Raw genomic sequence first — 27,823 nt, 5'->3', positions numbered from 1 at the left:
ATGCTTTTTGGCAATACATCTTATACCATTGGAAAGCCTGTTTAGTTCCCTTTCAAATGGTGCCCCATTTGTAAGGAACATGCATTTGTGGGATGAGCAGCAGTGCTGAGTATGTGGGTTGCGCCCATGACAAATTTGCCAAATCTTCTCTGCCAATGCCGAACAGCTTATTCTGCCATTGACTCGTTTGGTGTTTGGTGGATTGGATGATTGAAGTTTGAAGAATATATTGGCAGTTTAACAATTTATTCATTTCACAAACAGGAGCCTCAGTAGCATGTGGAAGAACCATACACAGCCACAACAGCCTGGCACCTCCTCCTCATGCTGGTCAGAGACTACCTCCAGAATGTGGGAGTGGAGAGGATGGAATGGCCTGCCAGCAGTCCTGACCTCAACCCCATTGAACACTTGTGGGATCAGCTTGGGTGTGCTGTTCGTGCCAGAGTGACCAACCCAACCACGTTGGCTGACTTGCGACAAATGCTGGTTGAAGAATGGGATGCCATCCCACAGCAGTGTGTGACCAGGCTGGTGACTAGCATGAGGAGGAGGTTCCAGGCTGTTGTGGCTGTGTATGGTTCTTCCACACGCTACTTAGGCTCCTGTTTGTGAAATGAATAAATTGTTAAATTGCCAATATCTGTCTTGTTTCTTCAATCACCAAACGAGTCAATGGCAGAATAAGCTGTTTGGCATTGGCAGAAAAGATTTGGCAAATTTTTCATGGGCGCAACCCACATACTCAGCGCTGCTGCTCATCCCTCAAATGGATGATTACAAATTACAAATGGGGCACCATTTGAAAGGGAACTAAACAGGCTTTCCAACGGTATAAGCTTATTGCCAAAAAGCATTGTTACCACAGATAAATAATCTAGCAAACACAAATTTCCTTACTTTTTGTGCTAAGTTTAGTTAATTGTTAAAAAAAAAAAGTTCCTATCTATCAAAGAATGAGTTAAACAATGGTGATTGAGCATATGACGCACTGATGAAAGCGCTTGTATTTGCTGCTTTGTCAATTAATAGGACCCGAGGTCTGTGGTGACTTTCCAGCCCTAAATTCAAATGGAGCGCACAGTTAGTGACGCTTTTCAGTCAGCAGGGGTTGGTCTATCCTCGTCTGCCCAGGTGGAGCATGAATGTAAGGTGGCGCTTGATAGTGCCGGTTATGCTGCGTTCCATTGTACTCAGAAATTGGGAACTTGGGAAGAAAAAATGCTAAGAAACAGCATGTTAATCACAACACAACAGCGCCTATATTTCATTACTGCTGACTCACAATGGGGGACCAACAGAAAGAAGACTGTTCAACTTTGAGTCTAAAGAAAAAACACAATAAACTAAACTCCAGTCGGTCCTCCATGAAGCGAACCACCCTCTTTTCGCTTTTCAGGAAATGATAGCCAGGCTGTAAACCACCCGTAAAGCCTCAGAGCAGCTGGGCTCTCATCTCCACTGTAGCAACAGGAGTCAGGGCGCCGCCAGCGGGTTTGGCAGCACTGATAGCCCGCAGAGAGCTTCGGGCAGTCCCTTCAGGATTTCACAGCCTTTTTTTGCTTTTGTTGCGGCCCAAAATGCCTGATTTTGCGGGAGCTTTTGTAAAAAATTGCGATAAAAGTTGCGATGTCTTTTGTATTTTGGATGCAATGAAGTTGCGAGAAACAGTGAATATTGCAAAAAAAAAAGATTTTTGTTGTTGTTGGTATAATTCTTTAAAAATAAAAAGGAAACTTATTTAGGGGAGAATAAAACTACTCTGGGCTGAGTTTTCCTAGTAACCTTACCAAAAGGCTCAGGATGCTGCAAATGTTGGTACTGTATAATATGAAAATGGCTGGTTGATTTAAGACAAAAAATAATAATTTATTGAATGAATCAAATTTGAACATATCTGTCAGTGGCTTGTTGATCTTTACATTGTTAGTTAATTTCCTATCCTGGCCTGGGACACACATTCATACTGTTTGATAAAGTACTTATTGGAGTTTAACTTATCATTGCACTTACAATAACGAGCGTAGCTGTCCTCAATTATGTCATCGTGTACGTCTCATCTCCGGTTTTTCCTGCATCCATGTTTGTGTGTGTGTCAGTCGCGGGGGGAACTGAGCAGCAGCCCCGCCCTCTGTAGAGAGCCGACAGGTAGTGGTGTGCGATACTGCAAAATTTGGTAGTGAGCCAATACCAGGTAAATACAGGGCCAGTATCCCCAATACCAATACGATACTTTTTAATAATTAAGGTGTATTCATCATCAAGTTGCTAAATCTGAATGAATTTTCATGACCTTTAAGTGACTTTTCCTTTGGATTATTAATGAGTTAAAACCAAGGACAGAATTGTCATATGCTTGTATACATTTTTTTGTGTTAACACTGTATCTTACAGCATTTTTACAAATTATACAGCTTGCTGTTGTTTTTAATTTTTGACCAGAAAATATAGCCACAAAGCGCTCCTCTTCCTCTCTGCCATTCTTCTGCTCCGTCTCTGTCCTGCTTGTGTGTGTGTGTGTTGCTGGCCACTGCCGGGCCTGGCTGCTTGCTTGTTTGTTTGCCTGGCGCCGCTGAGTCACGTGATGGTACCACATCAAATCACAAGAGGGGGTAGGAGGAGCAAAGTGTGCCTTGAGAGCAGCGGCACTTAAACAGACACAGACAGCCTCTTTGACGAAACTGCAGCAGTGCATACTGGAGAGAAACTAAAACTAAAGTATCAATCTCATTACACTGGTATTGATCAATATCAATACCAACGTTGCTATCGATATTATCGATATTTGGATCGATCCGCCCACCACTACAGACAGGATTGAAACAGCAGCAGCTTTCAACGACTTTATAGTGAAAAATCGTTACAGCATACATTGATGTTAAAATGTATACAGGTTGGCAGGACAGTCTGAAATGTTTTGCACGGTCTTTCGCTGTACGTTTTGTTGGTAAATGTGAGATGTTCGAGTCACACACGTCTCGTCTTCGTATCAGAAACAAGGAAATTAATTTGGCGACGTACGTGTTTTACGTCAACCCGTTCTCACTCCCGCTTGGTCAGTGGCTCTCAGCGTCACATACTGACGTAAAGTCTGGTATGTGGGACTGCTGTGATTGGTTGAAGTCGCGGGAAACTCCTCAGTTGGTCAAATTTGCGGTAAAGTTGCGGTGATTGGTTGAATTTGCGTGAATTGTTGCGATCGTGTACCTTCGCGAGAAGGCAGCAGCACCAACAATCCCCTTGTTTTATCAATAAAGAGCGTACATTTTGTATGGGCTCAAGAGTTTTTCTTCCCTACACTCTCTGATGCTCAGGCTGGTTTAGATGTAAGCACTGTTACTGGCAATTTCCACTGGATGCGGAACGTCTGCGGAACGTCCCCGGAACGTCGACGGAGTCATTAGGTTTCCATTAAAGTCAATGTGTGTATTTCCACTGACTGCAGACTGGACATTCTGCCCAGGCAAGGCTAATAAGGGGAAAAAGGTGTTGCCCGCTCTTCCTCTGCCCCCACTTCATCAGCTAAGGTTATTTCACATTCTGCCTCAGTAAGGTATTTGTGTTACATTGGGTATATGCCCACCGCCGCTCGGCAAAGTGCACTAACTTTACCCGGGCTGGGCGTGCACTGGCTAACGGCTCCACTTGTTTGACTGCTAAAGCTACGTGCTAACAGCTAACAGTGCTGGAAAACATTGCTTCTCCCCTATATCCTCGGTAAGTAATCCCGATAGCTGTTGACCGTGTTAGCCAAGTAAACTAGCAGCTTTCTCCCCAGCTCTATCATCTCCACGGCTGCGCATGTCCCCACACAGCAGCTTCACAGTAATATACATGACCACAATCCCCATATGTATGTATGTAGAAAAGCATATGGAGCTCGCCAGTCTGATCTCCTCAGGAAGATTGTTCCAGAGAGTGGAGGCCTTAACAGAAAAAGCCTGGTCACCCTTGGTCCTCAGCCGGGATTATGGAATGGTTAGCAGAGCCTTGGCTGAGGACCTCAGGCTACGACCGGGCACGTAAGATCTGAGATATACTCAGGTGCAAGTCCAGAGCAGGCCTTAAAAGTGATCAGTGATGTCTTAAAATCAATTCTAAAATTTCCCGGGACCCAAAATGATGGTGTGTGTGTCATTTAAACACAAAATGACATTTTGAAAAGACATAACATTGTTGAAGGCAGAGGGGTGTTTTGCCTTTTGTGAGTGCATTTTTGGATTGGGTGTAAAGTTCTGAGAATATGAGGTATGCTTTCCGAAAATGTGTGTTAACAATTGAGAAAAAACTGTATAATATATATGTAATAGTAGTTTTGCACAGTTCAATTCAATTTTATTTATAGTATCAAATCATAACAAGAGTTATCTCAAGACACTTTACAGATAGAATAGGTCTAGACCACACAGTATAATTTACAAAGACCCAACAATTCCCATAATTCCCCCAAGAGCAAGTATTTATTGTGACAGTGGCGAGGAAAAACTCCCTTTTAGGCAGAAACCTCGAGTGGTGAGGAAAACTTCCTTTTAAGCAGAAACCTCGGACAGACCCAGGCTCTTGGTCGGTTGTCTGCCCGTGCCGGTTGGTGGTACGATTAACAGTGGCAATTATAGTCACAATAAAGATAATGGAACTATGACTGCTATGATGCATAGTGTGTGACCGCCTACTATATTAGCATTTGGCCAAAATGTAGCATGTAGTATGCAGTATGCAAACAAAAGCAAGACCTACAAAAATACCCGGATGTCATACTGATTTGGAGAAAATCTCCAGTATGCATTGGTCTACCTCGCCTACTGTATCCCACAATGCAAAGCCACGGCCCACAACTGGAAACGTTTTACAATTTTCGTCTATTTCATCACTAAATTCACTTCTGAGAACTTTTCAGGCTAGAAATCAACTGGGTACATTTTGAATATGGGCAGTTTTACGAAAAATGTATGGTGAATTGCAAATGTGCAGTCGTTTTTGCAATTTAGAAGCTCCACAAACTGAAGCGACAGCCAGCCAGTGCCTGCCAGGGTCATGTTTAAAGACACCACAGTGAACTGGAGCTCTCTCAGAAAACCGGTCTCGTAGACATGAGGCTTTTATTTCCTCGTTGACGGATCATTTGTTTAAATATCACAACACAAATGTCTTCTTTCAGATTAACAGGAACCTGTGGTTATCTGCCTTTTCAGAGTTAAATGCTCCACAAACTCCTGCTTACTGATTTATTATTTCAGTTCATAATTATTGTTTGGTGTATTTTTTTTTTTTCTTCAACAAGTGTGTTTATTAATTTTCAGAAAATAATCACACTACAATAAATAATACAGGTGCAAATCAGAACTGTCACAATAAGGCTCATCTTCAATAAAACAAACATAAACATGACAGGGCTGTAACATGCGATATTTGACACAGTAAGTCAGCATAATTCATCCTTAAGAATCACTGGTGGTCCAAATGTTAACTTATCCCGATGTTGTCCCGAAGAGAAAAGCACATCAAATAAAATTAAGCAAAGACAAACAGACGCATACTAGATACATAGCAATACTCATTTGTTGATGGTTGACACACACGGAGAGCATGCCTCCAATGCTTTCCTCCCCTCTAAGAACACCATAAAGGATCTCCACATATTGTCAAAGACGAGACGTTTACCCTTTAACGTAAAAGTGAGTTTTTCCAGTGCAAGACAGTCTGACAGTCCTGCAAGCCAGACATTAACACTTGGTTTGTTAGTGGATTTCCAAGATTTGGCTATGGTATATTTAGCTTGTAAGATGCAGAAATTAATTATAGATTTATTTGCCTTGCTGAAATTATGATTTACGGGAAAAATGCCAAAGATACACAGTTTGGCGTCTAATAATAGCTTTATACCTGTGACATGTAAAATCATATCCATTACTTCCCTCCAAAAAGCCTGGCTTTGTGGGCAGTCCCATAGGCAGTGATATAATGTGCCCTTTCTACCACATTTGTAGCACGTGTCTGGATTATTGGGGCTGAATTTATTGAACTGAGTTGGTGTTACATATGAACACCATTATCCACTTATATTGAAGTAATTTAAAATGGGTATTTATTGTTTGTGTTTAAGATTTTAAGTAAATCTTCTGCCAATCCTCATTGAGATTGCAGAGTTTAAATCCTCACCCCATGCCAGTCTCTTACTCTCTGAGGATACCTTTGATCCATCCATGATTATTGCATAAAAACTTATACAACCTATACAGCTAAGAGTAGGTAGAGATAAATATTTCTGTATCTTAAATATATAACTTCTTATCTGCAGGAATTTAAAAAAATGTTGTGGTTGGATATCATACTTTTGCCTCAAATCTTCAAACAACATGAGAATGTTATTGTTAAATAAATCATTGTTTGGTGTATTTACTTTTCTTACATAAATATTTTTAGAAATTGAGTTTCAGTCTGTATGGTAGAAAAATAAACAGTACATAAAGTGATAACATGCTATGGCGTTATAGGAGACACCAAAGCGTATAATTTCCATTCATCTTTTGGTTTATTTAAAACAGGGACAGTGTACAATAATTGTTATTACACCAGATATATCCCACTGCTAATTTCCATCTGTTGTCCCTGGACATGCACATAACATTTGGTCATAAACAAAAAAATCCAAAGCTCGATAAGTATATTTTTTCAATTGCAATAGTGGTGTGTTATTTTTATATTTTTGTCCAGAGAGCTTGTTTGAAGGTTAAGCCTGACCTAGCATACTGCAGAATAAATCGATTGAACAGTTTCATACTGCATACCACTGACGAATGCAGTATGCAGTAGATACTACATACTGCGTTTGTCTGTAGTATGTAGTAGGCGTTTTCGAGTACAGCCAGTGTGCACTGTGCAGCTTGCAGACAATAGGAAAGAGGATGTGGGGCTGGACTCTATCTTTAGTCTGGGTTACAGTCTTTAACCAGGCTGGTCTTGGTTTCAGCAAGCAGAAAGCTGCCATTCTGTCATTCTTTCAGGTTGTGACAAGAACTGTTTTAGTCCAGACTGCAGCTTAATGGAGGTACAGAAATACATTGAGAAGCTATGCGGACATCTGTCCTGCTCTGGGCAAGGCCACAGTGCAACAGATACACCATCAAAGTGCCAGGAAGCAAAGCATTTGATAGATATTAGCTGATGTCAGAATGATGGGGTTCACACCACAGAATGCCACTACAGGTATTTTATGAAAGGCTGCAGAGGCCATGGTTATAAAATAATAAATCTGTGATAATGAATAGCTTTAGATTTATTTTTCGTGATCACAAGTTAATTATTTTGGATCTCAACATTGGTTTATGATTAGAGTATACAAATCTCTAAGTATAGTATGGGGTTTAATGTGGCACTACTGTATATGAGGTGTTTAATTACAGCATAATTTAGGTGTTTACCATATTATTTCTAGTTTGGGTCTAATTTTATACAAAGTACTTCTTAATGTACTAGTTAGGTTGAGTTATTATATTGTATTTAATCTGCTTATATTTCCTTATTACGGAAGCTTTCCTGCAGAACGAGAGAAACTTTCAGGAGGTCAGACTGGGTTTTCCATCTGAACAATCTCTAACGACTTAAATGTACAATATGTAACTTTCTGCCGCTAGGGGTCTCTCAATCAAAACAATGGATGTTAAACACAGACTTTTGATGACATTGGAAAGTTGCGTGGAATAATGGGAGTTGTAGTTTGTATTGTTAAACAACATCGCCGATTAGAATGCATCTGTTCACGGACGAGTTTACCCATTCAAGTTTATTCACGTTACGTTTAGTAACGTTTATTTATGTTCTAATAAAATAGCTGCAGTTTCCCCAACATAATTAAGTTTTTCTTGATTTGATTTGTATTGGTAGCTGACCAGTTAGCTAGCTAGTGAGTCAGCAAGCTAACATTAGCCAGCAGCTAAAACCACAATATCACAATATATTTCACATGTCAATGTCACCTTTTGGATGTTTTCAACACCGGGGCGGACGGGGTTGTAACGTTACTCAACTAGGCTGAGAGGCGGGTGTGGGTGGGGATACTGGGGGAATCTCCAGGACGGCGAGTACTTCGATGGCCGTTGTGCACAACCCAGTCTCACGGCAGTTCGTGAAATGTTCACATAATTTAATCTATTGATTCTTGTACACGGACACATTTATCTCGTTTTTTTCGTGATGGTCAGCACATTTTTGAAACACTTCTACCACAGCCTACTGCACACAGACACAAGTACTTTTGCATATTCTGCTGAAATAGAGACCTGTGTGCAGTGGTGCAATGCCAACAATCTCATTCAACCACTTCACAAACTGAGGAAAGGGTCGTGACATGGGTCAGATAGTATCGGAGGTCATAAATGATGAACCAATCAATCGGCTCTGCTCCTATAGGCACCTTGGTGTTTATATGGACAACACCTTTGGCTGGAAGGCCCGTGTTGAAAGTGTGTGTTATCATTTAGAGCAGACACTCACGGTGAATCAGAGGGTTTATGTTATACAAGGCTGCATTACAGAGTATATTAATATGTCAGAAAGCATAGCAATATCTAAAAACATCTCATTTAAAGCTTGCTTGTCAGGTGACTGTCATAAAGGTTGTGGAGAGGATAACATATATGCACCTAATGATGATCAGGCTTTTGTTTTTTAGAGATTTGGAAAGGAAATTACAAGCTGTAGGGAACCACAATATTGTTCTAGGGGACGATTTTAATTTGATAATGGATCCAGTTCTGGACTACAGTGGTGTTGCAGCACCCAGGGCCCCCAGAGCCTTTCTCACATTATAGAGGCTAAGATTTAAGGCTTGGTTGATATTTGGAGAATTTTGAACCCATCTGGGAGAGACTACACCTTTTTTTTCATCAGTGCACAAGACATATTCTAGGATAGACTTTAATGTCCAAATCACTGTCTCCCTCTGCTATAGGATGTGTGATAGGAAATATTGTAATTTCTGATCATGTGTGGGTGAGCCTAGACCTGCTGCCTCAAAGTGAGAGAAGGTGCTCTTATAGGTGGCACCTTAACTCCCTTTTACAGGAGCCATGAAATATAGCATGGCTTAGTTCTGAGCTAAAAAGATTACTTGGTGATCAATTGGTCCTCAGTGTCGTCTTCAGGGGTGGCATGGGAGGCCTTAAAGGCTGTGATCAGGGGGCGCATTATACAGTACAACATGCTTCATTTTGTAAGAGGAATAAGAAAGTAAAATCAAACACACTAAAACTGAGAATAAGCGAAGAATGTCACAGGATGGCCTGAGAAACCTGACTCAATTAAAATACCAATATAATAATATTCTATCTGAATTAAATTTTTTCAGGGCAAGACAAAATTATTTTGAATCGGGAGACAAAGCAGGAAAATTACTCGCTAGTTTTATGGGCAGCTCTCTCTCCGCCCTGCTTGGGATGTCCTTTTCCTGTGTGTCTGTGTTTGTTTGTGTTTTGTCTGTGTTTTTCCGTTTGGAGTGCTGGAGGCGTGGTCAGGAGATATGTAGGTCAAGGGGCGTGGCCGCTTCAACCCTGCTCAGCCGATCTTCACAGCTGCAGCGAATCATCCAGAATCAACCAGCAATATTTAAACTCGGGCTGATCTTCCTGTCAGCGCCTGTTCGTTAACTACAGCCCACCTGGATGGATGAAACGGAAGCTACCCGTAAGCTGCGCTCCTCCTCCTTGACCTAATTTGGCACAGGACTGCCCTCTTACGTGATATGTTACATTCATTTTACTGGTCCTACCTGATGCTATTGGTATTGAGACAAAAAATTAAACAAACCCAAACAACTTAAAATGGCACTAAATACTTGTCTCAACACCTCCCACTTGATCGCCTGGTTCCTAAACCCAAGGAGATCACAGCCATTTACCTTAACACTGCTCTTCAACAGGAAGTAAGATAACCAGCCGTCTGACATCCCTATGGAGAATTGTGGCAGGGATCTTACTTGAGGGTCTCTTTGTCTTTTTTCCACTTGAAGTTTTGGCTGCTCCTTCCTTTACTGACCTCCTGACTGGAACAGGGTAACTTGGGAAGGTTCTCACATGTGCATCTCTCACGGTGCCTTTTCTGTCAGTATCAACACTGACCACTCTGGCCAACTTGTACTGACCTCTCAGGGCATTTTGGTCAGCTAGCCAGACTACATCTCCCACAGCCACATTTCGCTGCCTGGTATGCCACTTGCTCCTTATAAACAGGTTTGGGCCAGCCAACTGGCTCCACTTCGTCCAGAATTTGCTGACCTCTGCCTGAATACTTTGAAGTCTCTTGTAAGGGTAGCCTTCAAAGCGGAAATCTCCTGGGTCCCCTCTCGCACTGGTTCTTCCCAATAAAAGAGAGTTGGGGCTAATGTACTCCACACAGTCTTCCAGGACTTGACTCCTCACATCAATTGGTCTTTCATTTGCCAGGTTGGCTGCCATGAAGAGAAATGTTTGAAATTCCCCCCATGTGAAAACCCCATTTCCTCCAAGGTTGTTCAGGGCTCTTTTCTCTATCCGGACAGCTGCCTCTGCTGCTCCATTTCTGTGGGGGGAATCTGCAGGATGGATCTTCCACCACCATTCTGTCCCGTGCTTGGCAGCTTCTTCTTCAAGCTCAGATTTATTCAGTCGATTCATAAATGTGTGAAGCTTCTCAAGAGCAGGTTTGGCCCCCACAAAGTTAGTACCAGGATCAGACCACAGTTTACTGGGATGCCTTCTTATTGAAGTGAACCTTTGGTAGGCTAGCAGGAAACCCTTGGATGACTGGTCACTAACTACATCCGTATGTATTGCCCTTGAAGCCATGCAGCAGAAGACAATCCCCCACACCTTGAGGTTGACTCTCTTCCTAACTTCATCTATCACCTCGTAAGGGCTGAAGAGGTCCACGGTGGTGAACTCGAATGGTGCTGCTGGGCTTGTTCGCTCAGCTGGAAGGTCACTCATGATCTGCTGACAATGTTTTGCTCGGGCTTTTCTGCAGACCACACAGCTGTCCACTATCTTCTTGACAAGCCTTCGACCTTTTATTACCCAGGCTTTTTTCCTCATCTTGAGAAGAGTTCCTGCTATTTCCTCATGGTTCACTTCATTGGCTTCTTGTGCCAGCAATGTAGACACCCATGCCTCATATGGTAACAGTGGCACTGCAGTCCTGTCTTCATTGAACATTTGCATCCTGCCTCCACAAACAAAGAGTTCCTCTTAAGTGACTTCGCCTCCCACTTTGATTTTTTTCTGGTCTGGTCCTTCAACCTAAGCCACATTTTGGCAGCTCGCCATACCCAGCCAATGGTTCTGACCAGTCTTGACTGTGACAGTCTGTGGAATCTGATCTGTCCAAGCTGTACATACTCTTCAAACAATCTGATGGCGTCCTCTCTGATGCTCTCCGAGAGTGGTTTATCCCAAGTTTCTTGGGTCAATTTTCCGCCGCCTGATTCTTGGAAAGCTTTTCTGACAATAATTGCCCCCTTCTGCTTAGCAGGTGTAACTAAGCCAATTGGGTCGTAAAGTCCAGCTACTTGGCTTAATAGCTCCCTCCTAGTGAGTGGGTTTGGTGTCTTGACTCTCACCTCCTTTGAGAAGATCCTTGCCAATCCTCATCTTCTTTTTCCTTCTTGAAAAGTTGATTGAGGTCATCATGTAGAGTCTGTCGTCCTCAACTTGGTACCCAATGCCCAGGGCTTTGTTGTCCTCATCTCTCATCTGGTTTGGAAGGATCAAGGTTTGACCTTTTCCAGCTATTTCACCTGATTTCCACTCCTGCCTCCCACTTTGGCCTGACCGGACCCATGGTTTGAGAAAGAAGCCACCAGCTCTCAAAATTTCCTCAACTCCTCCTGTGATTTTGTCCAGTTGTTTCAGGTCGTTGTGGGAAGTTAAGAGGTCATCCACATAACTATCCTCCTCAAGCACTCTGCGTTCTTCCTCCAGGTGAGAAAACATAGGCAGTCTTGTGGTTTCTCGCATAGCTAGTTGTGCAATACAGCCAGCTGGTTTATCCCCAATATTGACTCTTGTGATGGCATATTCACCTATCTCCTCATCTTCGCTGTCCCTCCAGAGGAATCTGTGGAGATGCATTTCCTCTTCCTCCAACCACACTGAATTGTACATTTTCTTTATGTCCCCTAGAACTGTGTACACACCTCTTCTGAATCTCAACAGGACAGCTCTGATTGGGTTGAGGACATCTGGCCGCTTAAGCAGAATATCATTCATGCTTAGCCCTCTGAACTTCTGACTTCTTCTGTCCATGATGGTTGTCTGAAGTGACATTGTTGCTCGGATTGACAAAAAAGAATAGCCAGTCTCTCTTTATAAAGTCTGGTAACTTGCTCTCTATTGACTTAATTACAAGGGGGTTCTTTATTGCACCAGAATTTCCCAGGTCTGTGAGGTCTGCCAAGGCTTTTTCTACAGTCTGTATCAGGTCGATGACTTTCCTGGGCTGATTTCCCTTTACAGGGGGTATCTTCTCCAGCTCTTCGAGGATCTCTATGGCGATGGTTGATTTATTTCCATACCTGTTCTCCATGACTCTGAATATCTCTTCTGCAGTATTGTAAGTCGTCAGCCTGAGGTCTTTTGAGATGATGCTGTCCACACTGTCCAGGAGCTGCATTTTGGTGTCCGCCCCTTTGATGGGGGAATTAGCCTTTCTGGTGAAGCTGCTTTTTGCAGTGGTCCTATCTCTCAACAGCTGCTTAACCGTCTTTTGTATAACACCTTCCGCCATCTTGTCTCCCAGACTGTACTGCACTTTCCTGCGTCAACAGCAGCTTTCAACTGTCAAGTTATCTGGGTGTTTTCATCAGTGACTGTCTCAAACTTGAAAAAGGCTTAGGATGACGACAGAGGACACGTTCACAACTCACTCCTTCTCCAGGCATTTATTTGAATTTAACACAATATACCAGGAGTTCGTAGTAATAAGTAGTATGTAGCAGGTTGAAAACCTTTGAATAGAAAATAAAAAACACACAAATTAGCTCATTGCTGAAAGTAACAATTTCGTAAACATCCAAATTAACAATTAGGAGCAAACTTAGTCATTTAAAATGTACAAAGTAATTAAACACCTCAACAATATAAATCAATATATCTATCTCTATATAGATACATATATACACATACATACATACATACACATATACATACATACATACATACATACATATACACATATACACATAGTTTCAACAAGGTAAAATGTCTAGCAACCACACTGCTACAAACATTTTAAGCCAATGTTTAACCAAAGCGCACGAACCAGAAACAAAATGCGCTTTTTTTCCTCTCATTTTAAATTAATCATTAGGTTTCAGGCCACCACGATATAAACAAAAATGCTCACTTACCAATAGCGTCTCTGAGGTCTCCTGTACACTGATGCACCCTGTCCAAACTCTTAGTTTCTTTGTCTACTCCTCACTCACTGCACGCTTGTCGGCACTAGCTGCGCTCATTAAGACGGCGTCTTTTATCACCTGGATGGATGAAACGGAAGCTACCCGTAACCTGCGCTCCTCCTCCTTGACCTACTTTGGCACAGGACTGCCCACTTACATGATATGGAGGAAGAGATTGGATGAGGTAACTCAGCTTGGGACTACAAACCATTTTTATAACATTGACCTTCCCTGCTATTGAGAGATTAAGAGTCAGACATCTATTAACATCACATGAGATTTTATTAAATAATGGATCCAAATTTACTTTAACTAGATCTTTTAACTGGGGAGGGAATAAGATACCCAGATATACGATACCTTGCATTGGCCACTGAAATGCACCTGATTGGAAGGCTGTTACGGGGCACTGAGCTGTTAAAGGTAACGCTTCTGACTTGGACCAATTTACCCTATAACCTGAAAATTTCGAGAAAGAGTCAATGATCTCGAGTAGACAGGGTATTAATCTGCTAGGTTCGGACACAAAAAGTATTAAAGCTACAAGCAGCGTTGGACGGGCCCTCGCACCTCCTTGCACGTCAAGGTTAATGGCGGACGCCGCTCCTTGCGGCCGTGCATTGGTGCGGCACTCAGACACTGCAAATCGTCACCAATGAAAAGGGAATTCTCTGCTGAGTACAATGATATCTCACACAAGACTCTATGTCATACAGTTCTTTAGCTGTGAAAGGGGGCGTGGCTAAAGCATAGGGGGGCGGGTCAAACCATCACCAATCAAAAAGGAACTCTCTGCTGAGTTCAATGATACCTCACATAAGACTCTACCTTAAACGGTTCAAAAGCCATAAAAGAGGCGTGGTCTGAGTACATGGGTGTGGTTAAAGTATAGGGGGCGGCTCAGTATCACATGTGGACCACACATTATAAGTTTCATATAAATCGGATGATGTTTGTCATATAAGGCGGATTTCCTGTTGCCAGCGGGGGGCGCTATGACCAAAAGTCAATTTTGGCCTGTAGATGTCCTCAGGCAACATATTTACCCCCATTCCACAGAACGAACAAATGAAATGCATTCTTTATCAGTCACAATGGTGACAAGAACAAATAAATTAAATGCATTGTTAATCAGAGTCACAATGGTGACAAATGAAATTGATCAGGCCTGGAGTGCATACCTGGTGGGCCCAAAAGCTACATAAAACACACTTGAGCCACCTTGAATTTCTAAAAGGTTCCATGCAACGACACAGAAATCTTCCTCTTCTGAAGAGGAGTTATCAGCCTTCACCCTTTTCCCGGCAGGTTTTTACACCTACTTGTTTTTGCTTTTCTCACTCCCCAATATTTTTTTTCTGATGTTTTTCCCTTTTCGACGCTCCTCCTCTTCCAATGCCAGCTTCACTGGTGTATCAGTGAGGATTTCCGAGCGCCTCTTCTTCTTACCCCTACCTGTCACTTTCCTTGGGCCTGCTTTTGGAAATGGCCTAATGAGTGATGGACTGAACAACTGACCTACGATGGACCCCGAGGTGCTCGGCATCTCATCGGAGTGCAGGTGGACAGCATGAGTAGCTGGAGAGGAACCGGGCAGCAGGTACAGAGGAGAGGAGCCTGGCAGCAGGTGAGCTGGAGAGGAGCCGGGCGGCAGGTGAGCTGCAGAGGAGCCGGGCGGCAGGTGAGTTGGAGTGGAGCTGGGTGGCAGGTGAGATAGAGAGGAGCCGGGCAGCAGGTAAGGAGGAGAGGAGCCGGGCGGCTAGAGATGGAGAGGAGTTCTGTTGAACAGCCCCAGATGGATCAGGACGATCTGTGACTTAAGAAGGCGCAAAGTCCAGTCCTGAAAAATGTTACAATTGTAAGGCCATATGCCTGTACACTGGAAGCCTGCCTGTATGTTTTTCTGTGTTGCGGCTGTAGGCAGGGCGATCCTCACAATGCCTGGAATGTGGTAAATACTCATAGTTTTATCTGGATTCCCCCTCATCCAGTCATCACTCGCCGAATTCACCATCCTTTTAAACGGACCAAACACACTACGATCAAGTGGTTGGAGTTTATGGCTGCGATGTGGTGGGAATGTAAGCAGTACAATTCCATGGCCTTTGCAAAAATCCACAGCTCTCACAGAGATGTGGGAAGAGTAGTTATTGATAAGGAGCAATACCTTTCTTTCTGGACTGACCTTTGTATGCTTCACAAAGTGAACAAGGAATGATAGGAAATCCTCTTCCTGCATCCAGCCTGATGAATTAGCACTTCCTGCACTCATCAATGGCCTGCTCTGAACAAAGTGATCTTTAAAATTCTTACGAGGGAACACAAAGAATGGAGGAATGGTATTCCACAGAGCTTGCACAGCATATGCAACTGAAACAAGTGTGCCCCTCTCCCCCGACATCATGGGACCGACCTGCTACGACTCGGGATGGTGCCTGGACAGTTGTCACGCTGTTTTCACCAAGTCGACTGAAGAAGAGTTCCACATTCGCACGATTGAAACTGGTGGCTCTTGAAAGGCTAGTTGCCTGCGGACTCCTCACTGAAAGGCTGGGGTTCCGCTTCATAAATGAGCTAAACCAATCAGGCCCCGCCATTTTCTTCTCATCCCAGGTTTGTGGATGCTGTATGTTGAATTCCACCGCGAGTTGATAGGCAAACTTTCTGACCTAAAAGAAATCCTAACACGATGTCGGAGTAGGGACACGTTTTTTAAAATTTTTCTAAATGTATGTGTTGGTATTTAACTTTTACCTGATTTTAAATATTTTATTCATCATTCACAAACAGGGACGTGCACAGACATTTGGAGGGGCTATTGCTCTAATCTGGAAAAAAGGCAACACCTTCCCAAAAAAAACTGAACACTGACACTAGTGCTGCCAATTGACCTTTAGACTGTGGCTGCACTCAATGATTCTGGTTGAGATAACTAATGTTATGATTTGGCACCATAAATAATATTTATGTTTATATACAGTATAAATATATATATATTAGGGCTGTCAAACGATTAATTTTTTTTAATCGCGATTAATCACATATTTTATCACATGATTAAAATTCTATTATTTTGCATTTCAGAACAGTTTTTAAGTACATATTAACAATCGAAAGCAATTTTTACCAGTGTATCTTGATTGGGAATCAAATGAATGCAAATAAAATTACTTTATGAACTTGATTTTAAGATTTGTAATTATTTATTTACTGTAAAAAAAAGAAAAATGTGCGAATCTGTCATTATTGCACAATTCCTCCAAGTACCTAACTAAAAAACTAAAAATCCCTATCCTTACCAGAGTCAATATAGTGTTTAGTAACTCCTAAATAATGTTGATTACTCACTGACGTCCAGTGATCACCGGTTAATGAGACAGCGTTTGCAGCACTTTGCAGCAGTTCCAGTTGGGCTGCTTTCTCCGTGTCGTACAGGCTGTGTATCCGTGAAAACTACCGTCCCCCTCGACGGCAACGAGACAGGTCAGAACATGCCAACCGTAGTACGTCTTTAAGACCGGAGTCCTCTACGATGCTGACAGGTCTGCAGTTAGTTCCGACCGTTTTGCAAGAGCTGTAGTAATTTTTTGGGATTTGGTTTCATCCACAGGTCGGCAAGTAGCACTCTCCAAAATAGTGCTTTGCCTGAGTGGGTAGTATGCTAGTGGGTAGCATCACTTTAACTGTACAGCAGGGATGTGTTACGAGGAAGTGGCAGCAGTTTGATGATAAGTAACAGTGCTGCAAAGGGTCAAAATAGAAGCCTGTTAGGCACGTCGCAAAGCCGAGTGAAGTGTAAAATAAATTAATAAATGCCGGCATGCGAATAATGCGATTAAAAACAATCGCATCGCGATTAAAAACAATCGCATCGCGATTAACGCGTTAACGCTGACAGCCCTAATATATATATATATATATATATATATCACGATAACAAATTTTGCTATAAACGATATTGCGATAAACAATAATATTGTCGTTGCGAGACCATTTTCATCTAATATAATGATAATGGCATAATAATGCAGGTACACCTTTTCAAAGATCAATACACTTTTATTTCTAAAGAATATTTAACACTGGAACTGGAAGACATTTTAAATATCCACAATATGTCTTTGATCTCCTTTAGTATGTCGTCTTTCACGCTGTTGTACAGTTGTGGAATTGCCGTTTGTGACACGTATGTTCTTCCAGGCAATTCATAGCCTTTTGTCAAATGTTTGCAGCATTCCTCGAGTGTTTGTGCGATAGACTACAGACTCTGTACTACATTTAACACTAAATATTAAATTTAAATAATGTATAATTAATAAATGAAATCTATCTATATGGCTATCTGCCACATGGCGAGTAAATGTTTGTACCCAAATAGTTCTGTTTTTCAGTCTTCATTTTGGCGAAGGTGCAGCTTCTGCTCCTCTGCAGGTCGGAGCTTCGTGGGGGTGGCCCGACACACACACACACACACACACACACACACAAACACTGGCACAACTCTGACACACTTTCCGCACTCTGTGTCCGCGGAGAGCTGTAGGCTTGTACCGTTAATGTTCTGTGCATTGTCGGACACATGCAGCCACTTTCAAGAGGGTCTGGCTGCAGACCTCCAGTGTCAGGCTGCTTCCGTTGCAGGCTACACTCTCAGGCTGCCTCCAGTGTCAGGACCGGAAATAACAAACTTTTTGTGCGTGTCTTAAAGGAGTCCGGCGTATATATTGCGACTAAAAACAATTTTTTGCCGCAAATTGACTACCGTTGGAACAACAGTAAGTAACAAATATGTATATATAGATATAGACATAAACACACACCATATGTTTGCTGTTTTACTAGCCGCCTTACGCACGCAAACGGTGGCCAACGGTTGACTGACGCTCAGGTTATTGTCCAAATGAAAATGACATGAGGATAAGTTTTTAAGTTTTTCTATCCTTCATTCCACTCGTTTTATACTTTTACCAATTGAAATACATATATTTTAACGGCACTTTTTCTGTGTTATGTAGATGCATCATTCAACTTCATCTATGAAGAGGGTAGAGGGTTTAAAGTGGAACGCTGCACAGCTTGTTGTAAGCTGTTCCACTGCCCCCTTTGCCCCAAATACAAACCCAGCAAACGAGCCAAGCTTCAGCAGCACCTCGATGTTCACACTAAAAATGCTTATATTCAAAGGTATGGATTTGTGTGTGTCTGTGTCTTTGTGTACTCTCATGTCTTGTTATTGGCTAATTTAAACTTTTCTTTACTTGCTCTTAGACAAAAAGATCTGCACTGGACAGACACAGCAAAGGCCATCCTGTGAGGTGAGGTGCCACCAGTGTTCCGTCTGAAGAAGCAGAAAATGGATGACGTCACTGAGGTCAGTTTTGAGTTTGTGAGTTGGAAGTAGAGGGACAGAGGGGATTTTAATGAGTTCCCACAATAATAAACTAGTGATGACATAAAGCTGGACCCTGGGAAAACAGGAATGAACAAAGTTGGTTGTGCTTTTTCTTTGAGAATACTACCACAGTGTCATTTTTTAATCCATCCCTCAGTCAGCAATGTTTACAGAATCTGAACTTTATCCATGTTCAGTATTTAGATCTATCTTAGATCCATCAAGGTGGATGATCTAAAGAACTGGCCCTGATGGGATCATTGTATTTGACCTTAAAAAGGAGGATTTGTGTTTTTTTCTTTTAGGGAGAGGATGAAGTACACCCTGTTTTGCAGCCTCCTGAAGCTAGGGATGAAAAAGATGTTGAGATGGTAGGCATGCTCTGTTTTATACTGAGGTTATTCTGACAAAGCTCATTTTAAGTGTCCCTTTGCTACTTATGCTCTGTTATTTTTACGTGAATAATAGTTTATGCCACTTTGTACAGTAGTTTTGCTATAGGGAGAATACCTTTTTTCTCTTTGTCTTTCCCATAGGACAAGTTTGCAGCCAGGATCATTTCTGACTGTAGAAAGTCAGCAGAGTGGGTGGAAACAAACCAACATTTGTTTTCATCCAAGGTGGAGTTGCCCAGTGCAGTCGGAATGGGAGAGGAGGAAATGGAAGAAGCTGCAAAGCAGTATTCCAGACTTTGGTCTGAGGAGGAAAGTTCCAAGCTTGAGGAACTAGAGAAAGATGACATCCGGGAACCATTTAAGTTCAAATTCTCCACAATCAAGGACATGTGGCTGTTTTGTGATGAGATTTGTGACAAATAAGGATACTTGGCATATTGTGAATGTAAAGTGGAGTAGTAACAGTCAATAAAAGCTTAGCTGCAACCACCAGCCTACTTTTTACATTCACAGGACTGATTGAGGACATTGTTTTTTGGGGATTTTTTTCCTGTGTGCCAGTTAGTGTCCAAAACCAGCTGTAAGTTCAAAGATTACCTCTAGTTTTTATGTATTGTGATATCACCATGTTTCTAGTTCTACACCCGTTTCTGCAGGTGTAGTTTTTGATATTTTGAATTTCTCTAAAGAAGATTGCAGTGCCAATTTGTCATTTTATTTTCATTATTTGTAAATAAACCGTCTGTTGAAAACGTACAAACCGGTGTCTCGGGTTTACTCTGTGGCTTGGGGCATAACAGCTGAGATTACTTCAGTATGTATAACCCTCTGAGCAGACATTAACTTGTGTCAATAAAAACATTTTCCATTAGGAAATGCATATTCCATTAAGCTCAACTATTTTACATGGACTAATGTCGCTAAACTATAGGCTATGAATGGCGTTTATTTTGACACTTGATGTAGGCTAATGCGATAATAATGCTGGTAGACTTATAATACAACATATAAATTCATGTTTTTCGTGTTAGTGTTTTTCGTGTTAGTAAGAATAAATCAACAACAAAGCGGCTTCTTCAAAAAGTGTGTATACAGTTATAAAGTTTCTTGCGCATAAGAGATCGTCAGATAACCTGATCGTCAGTCAACCGTTAACCACCATTGGCGTAACTTATTTATTACAAACCATCCACATTCGGTATTATCATTCGGCAATTTGCAAATGTAACCCGTGGATTCAGGGTGTTCAGTCCTTTAAGAGATGCACAAAAAGTTTGTTATTTCCGGTCCTGACACTGGAGGCAGCCTGAGAGTGGAGCCTGCAACGGAAGCAGCCTGACACTGGAGGTCTGCAGCCAGACCCCCCTCGCCACTTTCCTGAAACTTGCGAGACTGACAAGTCCACAGCGGCGTGTATGTCCGAGCCTGTCTCCACCTGCTGGTTGTCAACTGTGTGCTTTGGAATGAAAGGGAGAAAACGGGACGCTGAGTAACACGGCGGATATCGCTCATATACTTTTTTTTATTTTTGACGGCGCCTTAACTGCAAAGCTGCGGGAAACCCTGCTCCAACTCTCAACTAAAAGTTTTCTGTCTCTCTCTCTCTGCCAGGAGTCCCGCCCACACAAAAAATATGCGACTGACAAGAGGGTTCCCTCCTCGTTACGCTAAGGAACCGAGAGTGGTCCTCCAGTCTCTTTGGTAGAGAGAGAGAGAGCCAAGGAAAACAAAAAAGCATGCAAATGGAAATTATCGCGGCCGGAAAAATTATCAAGCTAATTTTTTTTATCGTGCGATTAATTGATTTATTGACTATCGTGACAGGCCTATATATATATATATATGTATATATATATATATATATATATCATCACCCATTTTCTAACAACAGCCTGCATGCAGACCTTTCAGCCTAAAAGTCGCATCCAGGTGCTACTGCACAAAATGGCCGAAACACCAGGAGGTCCTGCATTCCCATTGGCTCCTGGGACCATAAACACAGCAGGGAGCCAGGTCTGGTGGCCTGACCTATAAATAACCTCTTCACCCCCCACTTCTCGTCTTTTGCCCTGTGACTTTGGTCACTACAGCATGACACACAGAAACAAATGCTTTCCACCTCAACTCCAGTTGACAACAGGTCAGCATGACAAGTTTGTGCTAAAACTTCCATTTTTGAAACAAAGTGGATTTAATTTCGGTGCTGGGAGCACCGTGGATCCTCTGAAACCTCTGTTTTCATATCTGCAGGAGAAGGAAACAACGTTTTTCTTCTCAAGTCGACTCTAGCTCCCTTCCTTCTGCTCTTTTTGGAAGGAAAGCTTCCTCTGATCTGCTGACGAGCAGACACGGACCCCCGTTTCTTTCGTGGAAACCTACGGACAAACGGACTGAACACACAGTAAGAAGGCTTACGTCTGGGCAGAGATAAATAGTGTGTTTTATTAATGAGTAATTTGCTATTGCTGCTACTTTGTGTTACCATTAATGTGATCTGATTAATACAGCGCTACTGCTGCGCGTGTAATGTATTAATCTAGGATTGTGACCGCTGAGTCAAATCTATGCTGTGAATGTACTCTGATCACGGTGCATTGTTGATATGTTATGTTGAATATGTAGCTAGCTTGTTCAGGCTGTAAATGCTACTTTCTGCTTCTCCCACTGCTGAGGAGTTTTAGGTACTGTTAGATCCAAGTATATATATATATATATATATATATATATATATCTTTCCTACTTCTCTAACCTTTCTCTTACACACACATATATGAACACATAGCTAGTTACACACACGCGCTAAGGTGAACAGCTGGCCAAACAGCGAGTCACATAAACTGCAGAGTGCGCACCGCTCCACAGTTCTGCGCTCCTGTGTGTGTGTCTCTGGTCAGCCACACGTGTGCAGACACGTTAGCTTAGCAGCTAGCCTATTATTGGTAGCACATAGCTTAGCCTGAATGAGCTAACGGCTAATCTTGGGCCTAGCCTATCAATACCGCCCTCTTGGGGTGAAACAGTTTTGTGCAGCTCACAAGAGTAGCCATTTTTGTAGTCTTTGGCTAGACTACACCTCGTCACCCCCTACTCTTTCACACTCACTCTCTCACACCCACACACACACACACACACACACACACACACACACACACACACACACACACACACACACAGAGAGTCTCCCCACATGCTGGTTTGTTTTGCTTTGTTTTGTTGTACTTAAAAGAAACGTATATTGGTTTTAATTGATCAAAGGATTATTGATTGGCCATTGATAATTTTGAAGTTAATAAATTCTACTATACTTTAATTAGCATTTGTTTGTGATTATTTGTGTATTATTGTATTAATTGCTGGTTAAACACAGGTCAGTGCTCGGATTTCACCCTTCCACTGACAATGAGACTATTCCACAGTTCAATATTGGCCCCTGAAGTTTCAGGGTGGTGCCCCGTTTTGATTGTTTGTTGATTTGATAAAGTTATGAATAACCATATTCATAACTTTATTAATATTGATAAACATCTTTGATAATATGCCAATAATTGAATCTGTACCCCTACGAGTACCCAACAATATATATATATATATATATATATATATATATATACATATTTATATATATATATATATATATATATATATATATATATATATATATATATATATATATATACACACAACATACGTTATGTCATTAGCTTTGGTTGATAACGTAGCATTTTACGTTAATATAAGGCAATGCTGCGCAACGTGATGCAAACGTTACAAGCTGAAGCTGCACTTTATTCAAAACTCAAGTGGATTTTTTTGGTTACTATTCGCAGGGCATTTGTCATAATCTCCATAACTTTAAAAACTCACGTTTCAGAAGGGCTTGCGGTGCTCCGTGTGTGAGAATATAAACAAAGTCACGTGACTGGGGGCAGAGGGCATCGCTGAGGGCAAGATTGAATGATATAGCAAATTGTATTTGATTTAACTTAAGTAATGATGGGAGTATTATCATATTAATGCAGCCACAACAGCAAAAAAAGAAGAAAAAAAAAGAAAGAAAGAAAAGTTTATTTAGGCTCTTTCGCCAGAGGGGCAGTTAATCCAATCAGGGCAAACTGGCTGTTGCCCGGGCAACAATAGCCCGTACCTGTGCACGTCCCTGTTCACAAACATTAAATTGAGTTTGCATGAAAGGTCCAATGCAAATTAAGAGGTCTTGAATCTTGCCTTTTCTACCCTGTTCTCAAGACGCTTATCCATCATGCTCACCTCACGTGGAGTAAGCCCATAGTATATATCGGCTGCCTGGCTTATATACTGTGACAAAGTCTCCTCCTGCTCCCTGGTGAAGACCTGGTGAGGACTGTAGTATCCTACATGAGGAAGGTCCCTCGATCCCTGGTCTTTCAGTTCTTTATATTTCCGCCAATATCTGTTCAAGGTGACATGGCAGATTCCGTGGGATTTTGCCACTGCCCTGACAGACTTTACTTTCCTAACTTCCTCTGCTGCTATTTTTAAAAGACTGGCATCGACTCCACGATCTGTTTTTCTCACCCAATTTCTAGGCATTCTGTAGAATTATTAAAATCACAAAAATGTTCTTAGTTGTATATAAGGGGATGGTTGTAACACGTTCTTTCTTCAGATTATGTTTTGGGCATTTTAGGCCTTTATTTGGATAGGACAGCTTAGGCTTGAAAGGGGAGAGACAGGGGGAATGACATGCAGCAAAGGGCCGCAGGTTAGAGTCGAACCTGCGGAACCTGCGTCAAGGAGTAAACCTCTATATACAGGCGCCCGCTCTACCAGGTGAGCTAACCAGGCGCCCGTGTAACACTTTCAAAACACGTGTTATAACCTACACCACCACTGTCACCCATTGTTTAGCTAGCTGTATTAGCATGGTGCTTTGAAATTAGCAGAAGGTTGATACACCATTCTTTACTAGAGAAACTACAGTTTGACCTGATATAACTCATACAACATTATCTACAATGGTAGAAGTACAAAACAAAATATTATCTTGTTATTTTTTTTAATTTCTTACCTCAGAATTAGATTTTCTGCTGTAGCTTCAGGAGAGATAGCAACACAGACTGGAAAACCTCCATGTGGGATCGTAAAGGAAGCCTGAGGAAACTGAAACTGTCACCTAACTCCTATCTTATCTCTGATTCGTGGAATTGGTAGTGTTACAACTCTCCCCGTGTTACAACTATACCCGGTCTCCCCATCCATAGATTTACCGCTCGAGCGCAGAGGATGGTTCGTTTAGCCAGCAGCTAAGTTTACAAGAAATTTCAAGATTCGTGGCAAACTAACATAAACAGTTAGACTACAAACCGACAGCTTTTGTTTTAGCTTGTTTGTAAAAATTTGCTGTTTGCAGAATAGAGCTGTGTTTGTAAAACAAGAGTGGACAGAGCAGATTGAAATATCGCTTCCTACATGTTTACAGTATGCCTGTAGACAGGTGAGTGCATTGATAAGTATTGACATTTTACTCAGAAAGGTTTTATTGTAGCTTACTTACAGTAACGGTACAGATCCATTTGTCCGACACGACTGAAGCGTGGTGTCGCAACGTCATTCATCCATGGTTGATGCTTCACACCCTTGACCGGCAGCTGATTGGACGAACGCGTGACGTGAGTCTGGCTGCTCGAGAATTTCAACCGAGTGTCATAGCGGCGCGTTGAGAATACAATCTAGTATTTTACGAAAATAGTTCACCGAAATGTGTTTCTGAAAACATTTTAAGGGAGAAATAGGCCATGCAGTTGCGGAATCTGTCTTCATTTCAGAACGACAAAGGTCAGTTTAAAAGATGTTCGTCTACTTCTACTGGATAGTCGCGTCACGTTCAACGGATTCATTTGCATAAAGATGGGTTTTTCGAATGCAGCACCGCCTTCCCGGAATGCTTTGCGTGCACGTTGAAGTCGCTTGGCGTCACCCATAGGAATAGAGTGGAGCACGGCAGAAGCGTTGCACGGTCAAATGGATCTGTACCGTCACGAGCCTAGCGTTACTTCATCTGCGCCAGCGGGCGTTCATAATCCTCGCTGTATCGTTCCCAGTCAGGTAGTGCATGTTGTAACGCACACACCTCTCGGCTCAGTTGTGTGTGTGTGTGGAGCGCGGGCTTCGCTTTACACAATCCCGGCAAGTGAATAGAGATGCAAATACAGGGGGGTGGGTTTGTGCTCTACCAGCCCAGTCTCATGGCAGTTCGTGAAATGGTTACGTTATTGAATCTATTGATTCGTGAACAGGACACGATTATGTCGTTTTTTTCGTGTGGTGATTACGAATTTTAATGTAATGTATTTAAATGGGAAGCATATTTCGTGATCACAACACGACAACGGTAGGGAGTAGTATGAAAAGCAGAAAATCTGCGTAGGGAGGTTGGTCGGGGTTGGTGGATGGCTCAAACAATACAGGACTTTCACCCCGGAGAGCGGGGATCGCGTCCAGCGTGTTGCAGTTCCTTTCTGCGTTATTCTCTTCCTAACCACAACCGTCCCATTGTTTTCGGCGTGTCCTGCGTGTGACGGTTCCTTTCCCAGTATCTTCTTTTCCTTACCTAAACCGTCCTGTTTCATGTCCCCGTTGTTGCGTGCCACAGAGACTGCGGATCACATCCCTGCGCCCTGGGATCGCGTCCCCGTGTGGCGGTCCGTCCCGTTGTTGCCGGTGTGTGGCGTTGAATTTCACCGTTGTGGCCTCGAGTGGCAGTCCGTCCTGTTGTTGTCGCTGGCGTGTGGCGTTTATTTTCCCCGTTGTGGCGTTTAATTTCCCCGTTGTTGCGTCCCCCAGAGCAGCCCAGTGTTATGGCAGTTCGTGAAATGGTAACGTTCGAAAATCGTGACCTGTACACGAAATAAACAAGAAAATTGTGACCTGTACACGAATCAATAAATCAAAATAACTTGACTATTTCACGAACTGCTGTGAGACCGGGTTGTCTCTACCTGTGTAATGGTACCTGCTGTAAATGCTTGAAATGCTAAATACCAATGACACTCCTGTCAGATGACACACAGAGCAAAGACTTGTAAAGGACCCTCATGGTGTCGATGAAGTTCTCACACTTCCTCATGTTATCATCTGACACTCTCCAGTCTGAGAAGAAAACCATGCATGCATGCATGATTTGTGTCTCGTAATCAGTCTAGTTCACTTTTCATGATTGGTTATGACAAATTTTTTACATCATTAATCTATACCTGTCTCTATCCATCGCCCTCTTCAGCCGTGGGTCCATTTAATCTGCCTGGATGGCAGGGTATTGTTCGAGGAAGCACTCTACCATTAGGAAGAAGCTGTTCCATTATGTTTGGAGATCCAAGATGATGCCTTTAATTACACAAACAAAAACATACATTGCAAAAACCTTTTTTGGTTTGACTGGAACATAGTAAGAATATAGAAGAACTGTGGTGACAAAAAACAATTAAAATGATGCAAAATAATAAAGAAACTTTAAGATATGAGCAATGTTTATTCAAAGTTTTTTATTTTTTTATTAATATTTTATAAACACAATATATTTTACAAACTTACAGAAGAACAAGAATCAGTTTTTTCTGGTCATATAATTAGAATATCATGAAAAAGTTGATTTATTTCAGTAATTCCATTCAAAAAGTGGAACTTGTATAATGTATACATTCATTCCACACAGACTGATATATTTCAAGTGTTTATTTCTTTTAATTTTGATGATTATAACTGACAACTAATGAAAACCCCAAATTCAGTATCTCAGAAAATTAGAATATTGTGAAAAGGTTCAATATTGAAGACACCTGGTGCCACACTCTAATCAGCTAATTAACTCAAAACACCTGCAAAGGCCTTTAAATGGTCTCTCAGTCTAGTTCTGTAGGCTACACAATCATGGGGAAGACTGCTGACTTGACAGCTATCCAAAAGACGACCATTGACACCTTGCACAAGGAGGGCAAGACACAAAACGTCATTGCTAAAGAGGCTGGCTGTTCACAGAGCTCTGTGTCCAAGCACATTAATAGAGAGGCGAAGGGAAGGAAAAGATGTGGTAGAAAAAAGTGTACAAGCAATAGGGATAACCGCACCCTGGAGAGGATTGTGAAACAAAACCCATTCAAAAATGTGGGGGTGATTCACAAAGCGTGGACTGCAGCTGGAGTCAGTGCTTCAAGAACCACCACGCACAGACGTATGCAAGACATGGGTTTCAGCTGTCGCATTCCTTGTGTCAAGCCACTCCTGAACAAGACACAGCGTCAGAAGTGTCTCGTCTGGGCTAAAGACAAAAAGGACTGGACTGCTGCTGAGTGGTCCAAAGTTATGTTCTCTGATGAAAGTAAATTTTGCATTTCCTTTGGAAATCAAGGTCCCAGAGTCTGGAGGAAGAGAGGGGAGGCACAGAATCCACGTTGCTTGAAGTCCAGTGTAAAGTTTCCACAGTCAGTGATGGTTTGGGGTGCCATGTCATGTGCTGGTGTTGGTCCACTGTGTTTTCTGAGGTCCAATGTCAACGCAGCCATCTACCAGGAAGTTTTAGAGCACTTCATGCTTCCTGCTGCTGACCAACTTTATGGAGATGCAGATATCATT

At 42.1% G+C, this 27,823-nt stretch overlaps 1 long non-coding RNA gene across 1 annotated transcript; it reads right to left on the bottom strand.

The window, feature by feature from the left end:
* Positions 1–10,067: 10,067 nt before the first annotated feature.
* On the bottom strand, positions 10,068–16,416 carry LOC116041370. Its single transcript, XR_004102934.2, has 3 exons — positions 16,214–16,416; positions 11,379–11,381; positions 10,068–10,078 (listed from the first exon to the last, which is right to left on the bottom strand). It is a non-coding gene; the product is annotated as an uncharacterized LOC116041370 (long non-coding RNA).
* Between the last annotated feature and the right edge of the window lie 11,407 nt (positions 16,417–27,823).

The sequence above is a fragment of the Sander lucioperca genome, chromosome 3 (assembly GCF_008315115.2).
Source record: "Sander lucioperca isolate FBNREF2018 chromosome 3, SLUC_FBN_1.2, whole genome shotgun sequence".
NCBI classification, from domain to species: Eukaryota; Metazoa; Chordata; class Actinopteri; order Perciformes; family Percidae; genus Sander; species Sander lucioperca.
This window is presented reverse-complemented; position numbering and strand designations above follow the sequence as displayed.